This window comes from Ovis aries, chromosome 15 (genome assembly GCF_016772045.2).
Source record: "Ovis aries strain OAR_USU_Benz2616 breed Rambouillet chromosome 15, ARS-UI_Ramb_v3.0, whole genome shotgun sequence".
Classification (NCBI taxonomy): domain Eukaryota; kingdom Metazoa; phylum Chordata; class Mammalia; order Artiodactyla; family Bovidae; genus Ovis; species Ovis aries.
In genome coordinates this window covers 5,841,242-5,848,161 of record NC_056068.1, presented here as the reverse complement: position 1 = coordinate 5,848,161, position 6,920 = coordinate 5,841,242, and positions in this window count along the sequence as shown.

Genomic DNA, 6,920 nt, shown 5'->3' with positions numbered 1-6,920 from the left:
TTTCAGGCCATCTATAGTCTCCAGGGTTCCAAACAAGCTGCCTTAGACAGAGTTGGTCAGTGCAATTTTTATCTAGGAGGGGAGATACATCTCTGATGCTTCCTATTCCACTATCTTCCCAGAAACTTCCTCTGTGTTTGCTTTTTGTTTTTAATATTTTAAGTTATGTTTTTTCTTTATTTCTAGGATATCAATCCAGTTACATTTTAATGTATAACTTGATCTTATGTCTTTTAGAAGTCTTTGAATGATTTCTTAATTTGGACACAACCTAAATGAGAGGTTTCTGTGAGTGAACCTTTCATTTTGCTTTAGGAATAATTTTTCTTTGCACAAAAACACATTCAGCTTCATAAAGGAACTGACAATCTAGTGGAGACTGTGTATTCATCAGAAGATTGTAAGTCAGTGAGACAAAAGATGACTGTGAGGGGTACGTGTTTGGTACCATGGAAAGTCTTAAGGGGAATGTCTAAGCAGATGCAGGGGTCAAGTGGATGTCTTCTGGGCATGGAAATGTCAGGGCCGAGGTGTGAAGAATTGCAGGAGTTGCCTGGTGAAGAAAAGGAAATGCCTACATGCATGTTTTTTGTATCTGCTTAAGTGCTGTAAGCTGGGACTGTTTTCCTTGTAGAGCCTCAGGGAGTGATTCTGATGGCAAACATCTGCCTTCATCTCCTTGTTTTTCCTAATCAAATTGATGGGCAAATTTAGTCAAGAGTGAATCCTTAGTTGATCACTGAATTCTAGATCTTTAAGTCCTGCTTCATGAAGTGAGAGAACTCAAAGGATAGTCCAAAGCCAAGAGAAGTAAGGAAGCCCAAGCTTTCCTTACTGTCTGTCAGAGCACAGCTAGAACCCCAAACAGAACCTCAGACACGGTTAATACTCTTTTTATTACATATCATTGTTTTTACATTAACAGCAATGGGGTGACAACAAAGGGCAGCTCTGGTTAGCTTCACACGGGGCTGACACAGTCTATACCTTTTCAGTCACTTTAAAAACAATGATTTTATTTATTAACTTATTTTGGCTGGGTCTTCATTGCCACGGGGGCTTGCCTCTAGCTGTGGAGACTGGGGGCTACTCTCCAGTTGTGGGCGCAGGCTTCTCATTGCGGTGGCTTCTCCTGGGGCAGAGCTCAGGCTTTAGGGAGCACGTGCTTCAGTGGTTGTGGCGGGTGGGCTCAGCAGTGGCCCCTAGGCTCTAGAGCACAGGCTCAGTAGTGTCGGTGCGTGGTGTATGTGAATCTCCCCCAGTCAGGGGAACCCGTGTACCCTGCATTGGCGAGTGGATTCTTTACCTCCAAGCCACCAGGAAAGCCCCTCTTCAGTCACTTTTGATCTGATCTTTGTTCTTTCTTGTTGGACCCATTTTTATGGAAGATTCCATAGCAAACCATGGTAGATGATGCTGATGAAGGGTGGAAGAAGATGCCTGTGTTATACTATTTCTCTTAATTTTTGGACTTGTTCTGATACTAACTTAGTTGAAGAGGAGATTTATTGAAAGGACATTACAGTGCCTTATAGAATCCAGAAAACTACTGAACAACCAAGCCTTACAAAAGCAAAATACTACAGAATTTCTAGGATCTTGAGCCACAGAAATTTATGGAGTTTTCCTGAAGAATCTGACCGTGAATAAGATTCAGCTCAGAAATTCCAGTCTCTGAGTTTCTCTGTTCATTACTGCTTATGGTGAATTTGTGGGATCCATGTACATAATGACTTTCTTTGTTTGAAATTATATCCTTAAGGGTAAAATTGTGTCTGGAACATGGTAAACACTCAATAAATATTATTGAATAAGTAAGTGAATGGAATCACAGTCCTCCTGGAGAAGATACCTCAAGGGCCTTGCCTGAGGCAGGTGTCTGCCTTTTGCTCCAGACGACTGCAGCAGGAGGTGGGATAGGAAACACTTGGCGCCCTAGATCCACTGCGGGTCAGTGACATTCTCAGAGAGCAAGGACTGTCAGGCAGGTGGCCAGGATCTGAAGGTGACTGTTATTTGTGTTTATCCCTAAAAATACTGTCAAGAAATCAATAGTTCTGGAAAACTAAAACTTAAAATAAGGGAAGATTACTGTACAAAGTTGTGTCTCTTTTCATGTACTACATCTAAACTTGGTACTCCAGTGAGCTCATTTCAGTGAATTAAAATGACATCTATTGTAGGATGAACCATCTCTGTGTTCAAGATGTTCAAGAAGCAGATTCTAACATAAGATCCCAATATAAGGCTGGGATAACAAATAGCTGGTCTTTTGGTAAAAGGGGTGGGGGAGCCTGGTGGGCTGCCATCTATGGGGTCACCCAGAGTCGGACACGACTGAAGTGACTTAGCAGCAGCAGCAGCAGCAAACCTGCCACACCAAAAATGCAGCAAGAGCACATGGCAGCCTCAATCATAGAGCTGAGAGGAAGAAACCATCCTACCTGACCTTGTGGTCTCCAGCCTGGTTCGGTTCAGTTCAGTGGCTCAGTCATGTTCGACCCTTTGCGAACCCATGAACCGCAGCACACTAGGCTTCCCTGTCCATCACCAACTGGAGTTTACTCAAACTCATGTCCATTGAGTCGGTGATGCCAACCAACCGTCTCATCCTCTGTCGTCTCCTTCTCTTCCTGCCTTCAATCTTTCCCAGCATCAGGGTCTTTTCAAATGAGTCAGTCCGTTGTATCACGTGGCCAAAGTATTGGAGTTTCAGCTTCAGCATCAGTCCCTCCAATGAACATTCAGGACTGATTTCCTTTAGGATGGACTGGTTGGATGGATCTCCTTGCAGTGCAAGGGACACTCAAGAGTCTTCTTCAATACCATAGTTCAAAAGCATCAATTCTTTGGTGCTCAGCTTTCTTTATGGTCCAACTCTCAGATCCATACATGACTAGTGGAAAAACCATAGCTTTGACTAGATGGAACTTTGTTGGAAAAATAATGTCTCTGCTTTTTAATATGCTGTCTAGGTTGGCCATAACTTTTCTTCCAAGGAGCAAGTGTCTTTTAATTTCATGGCTGCAGTCACCATCTGCAGTGATTTTGGAGCCCAAAAATAAAGTCTGTCACTGTTTCCACTGTTTCCTCAGCTATTTGCCATGAATGATGGGACTGGATGCCATGATCTTTGTTTTCTGAATGTTGAGCTTTAAGCCAACTTTTCACTCTCCTCTTTCACTTTCATCAAGAGGGTGTTTAGTTCTTCACTTTCTGCCATAAGGGTGGTGTCATCTGCCTATCTGAGGTTATTGATATTTCTCCCAGCAATTGTGATTCCAGTTTGTGGTTCATTCAGTCCAGCATTTTGCATGATGTACTCTGCATATAAGTTAAATAAACAGGGTGACAATATACAGCCTTGACGAACTCCTTTCCTGATTTGGAACCAGTCTGTTGTTCCATGTACAGTTCTAACTGTTGCTTCTTGAGCTGCATATAGATTTTTCAGGAGGCAGATCAGGTGGTCTGTTATTCCCATCTCTTGAAGAACTTTCTACAGTTTATTGTGATCCACACAGTCAAAGGCTTTGACGTAATCAATAAAGCAGAAGTAGATGTTTTTCTGGAACTCTCTTGCTTTTTTGATGTTGGCAACCTGGTACTCGCTCAGAATTGCTGACTGAATTCACACAAACAGTTCAGTGAAAACAACCCCAAGCACATGATTCAGTGTAAAGAGATGTCAGGGTGATAGGCTCCATGTGATAGGCAAAAGCAAACCCAAATCTCCTGGAGAATTGCCAGCCCATACTGCAAGATGTCATCTTATTTTTAGCAATGTTAATATGTAAACATGTATATTATGTTTTACAATACGTGGAATTGGCAACGTGCTCCAATTTCCTATATTTTTATATTGTCATGATTGATCAAATTTACATTTCATCCTGTAACCATAGTTGACTCTCATTTCCACTTGAGACCTCTCCACATATCCCAGACTGAGTCTGATATATTTCACCTATCAGCTGTATTAGGTCTTCATAAATTTAATTTTCTTTAATTTCCTTCATAAATTGCAATTCCTAGTCCATGGCTAGACTTTCTTCTATTCTGTTTTATTGCCTTACTACCACTTAGATGGAAATTCAGAGGAAAGTAAAGATAAATTTCTGTGCTCAACCTTCTATTTTAAACTGGAATTTGACTTTAAAATTAGAAAAGATAACAATAAAAGTAATCAACAAAATACAAACAAGTTTTGTGAACTTCTGTAAGTATGCAGTATTTTGGTTTTAACATACATTTGGTTTTATTCCTTAAAATATAATAGTCCTTTCGTCAAATAAATGTCTCAAAAACAAAGCCACATTAATCTTTTGTTGGTTCTCCTTCCCCATGGGATGGCTCAGGATTAGCAGATGAAAGGGATGAAAAAAGGTAAAGAGGGACATTGCGTAGAATTCATTAAAATAAGAATTTATTTTCTTCAGCTTCATAGATCTCAACTAAGGGTTATTTTGCCCCTTAGAGGTTATTTGGCAATGTCTGAAGACATCTTTGGTTGCCATGACTGAGGATGGTTTACTGGCATCTAGTGGGGAAAAGAAGGGGGCAACAGAGGATGAGATGGTTGGATGGCATCACCGACTCAATGGAGATGAGTTTGAGTAAAGTCTGGAGTTGGTGATGAACAGGGAGGCCTGGGGTGCTGCAGTCCATGGGATTGCAAAGAGTTGGACATGACTGAGTGATTGAATTGAACTGAGCTGAGTGGGGAGAGGCCATGGGATACTGCTGAGCATCACCCAATGCCCAGAACAGCCTCTCATGAAGAATTATTCAGTTGAACATGCTAATAGCGCTAAGGGTAAGAACATTTGCTGCTGCTGCTGCTAAGTCGCTTCAGTTGTGTCCGACTCTGTGCCACCCCATAGATGGCAGCCCACCAGGCTCCACCGTCCCTGAGATTCTTCAGGCAAGAACACTGGAGTGGGTTGCCATTTCCTTCTCCAATGCATGAAAGTGAAAAGTGAAAGTGAAGTTGCTCAGTCGTGTCCGACTCTTAGCGACCCCATGGACTGCAGCCTACCAGGCTCCTCTGTCCATGGGATTTTCCAGGCAAGTGTACTACTCTTGCAGAAAAATATGGGTATACTTAATATGAACTATACACTTGAAAATGGCTAAAATGGTAAATTTTATATTATGTGTACTTAACCACAATTAAAAAAAAAAAAAGAACATGGGTTCTTATTTTCTAGGCAGAATTTCCAGCTAGAAGTGAGCTTATGCATTTTGCATAGAAATAAGAAAATTCAGCTTCTATGCTCAATTAGTGTTTAACTTCATATTTAAGACCGATGAGATACACAACAGAGCCCTTGTGTCACACACCATAGGAGAGCTGGTCAAGCTACCATGGCAGAGATTTTCAAACAACAGGCATAAACTGACTCTGGTTAGTAGAAGCAAAAGATAAAATTTATTGGAAGGCCCTGCAGTCAGCTGCAAAACCTAAAGAGAAGTCCTGTACCTAAGATGTTTGTAGGACAGGAACCAAGGCAGCTTCAGACATTTATCCGAGTGTAGGACTGAGTAGGCAGTGTCTCCAAAACCCACTGCCAGGGTGAATCAGCCTCTGGTGTTTACAGGTGAGTGTCTGAGAGGCCAAATGTGGTTCCTGTAACCCTTCTCAGCCCCGGCAATTTGTGGCATACTTAGTGATGGATGTCTCACTAAGACAGTCTACAAAGGAGAAAGACTGTCCCTGTCCCCAAAAGTACGGTGAAAGGATGCTGGGCAGGTAAAAACAACATGCATTTCAGCTGCAAGATAGATACTGTCTCCTGCTGCCCAAAGCAAAATGCAAACTGGCAAACAAAATACAAGAAATGCTTTAAATACAAGACATTTGTTTCCTATGAAATTGATGGAAATAACTTCTCTTGATCTGTTTTATCTTCTACAAAATGAGGAACTTTAATGATTCCTATCTTCTTCTACATTTTCATTATAGACCTGTTCCCTTATGTTTCTAAAAAAGTCTTTGAACTCCTGTTCATATATACTTTATATTTTACCTAGGTAGTGGATTCCCCCTCTCATTTTTTCTATTCTTGGAATGGTTTCCTAATGGTTTTGGCGGTATTTCTGAATTTTGAATTATTGATATATTTTGGGTGAAATAACAGATCTTTTCAGGGTGCTTATGTGCGGCATAATTTGTATCAGAAAGAAAGTCGATTCCAATTATTCATCCCTCCATTTGTAGAGAAAACCATGCGGGGGTGTAGGGAGTATGGAGGAGGAACAGCTTACATGGAAAAGCCTTTTCCGGCTCTGTGTCCTGCTAAGGGTTAAGCCCTGCATGGAGAGTGTTTTTCCCACAGAAACATGGTAGTGAGTCTCTATGCCCAGAAAGGGAGAGCTCCCTGGACTTCAGGAGATGAGCTTCTGAGGGAAGCTGCAAGGACTAGGGTGTAGAGATCTGAAGATCAGGAGAGACGAGGGAGGAGGTTGGGGCCTGCGGAGGCCGGTGGCCGGTGGGAAATTCCTGACGCTGGGACGCGTCAAGGATGTGAAGAATGAGGATAACATCCAAATGGAGTTTTGGTCAATCATCGTCCTTGTGCAGTGTAAAACCGCACGGTTGATACAGGTCTCACAAGGTCTGTAGGACTGGTTTGGAGGAAGGAAGAGAGAAGAGGGTGAGCCATATCTGGGTTGCTGTGGGGCAGAGGAGGGGGGCCAGGGCAGCTGTGGTGGGAGAGATGGAGTGAGGTCAGGTCTGGGGGGAGCTTGCTGCTGGGAGTGACTATGAGAATGCAAATCCTTGGGAATTCACATGTGTTTTGTGGGAAGCACTGGACTACTCAGAATACTCAGAGTGAGTGCTCGGCCCAAAGGGTGAGGGGAACTTAGTGTGCTTTGGGGCTCTACTGTCTTGGGTTATATTACACTATACCTGACCT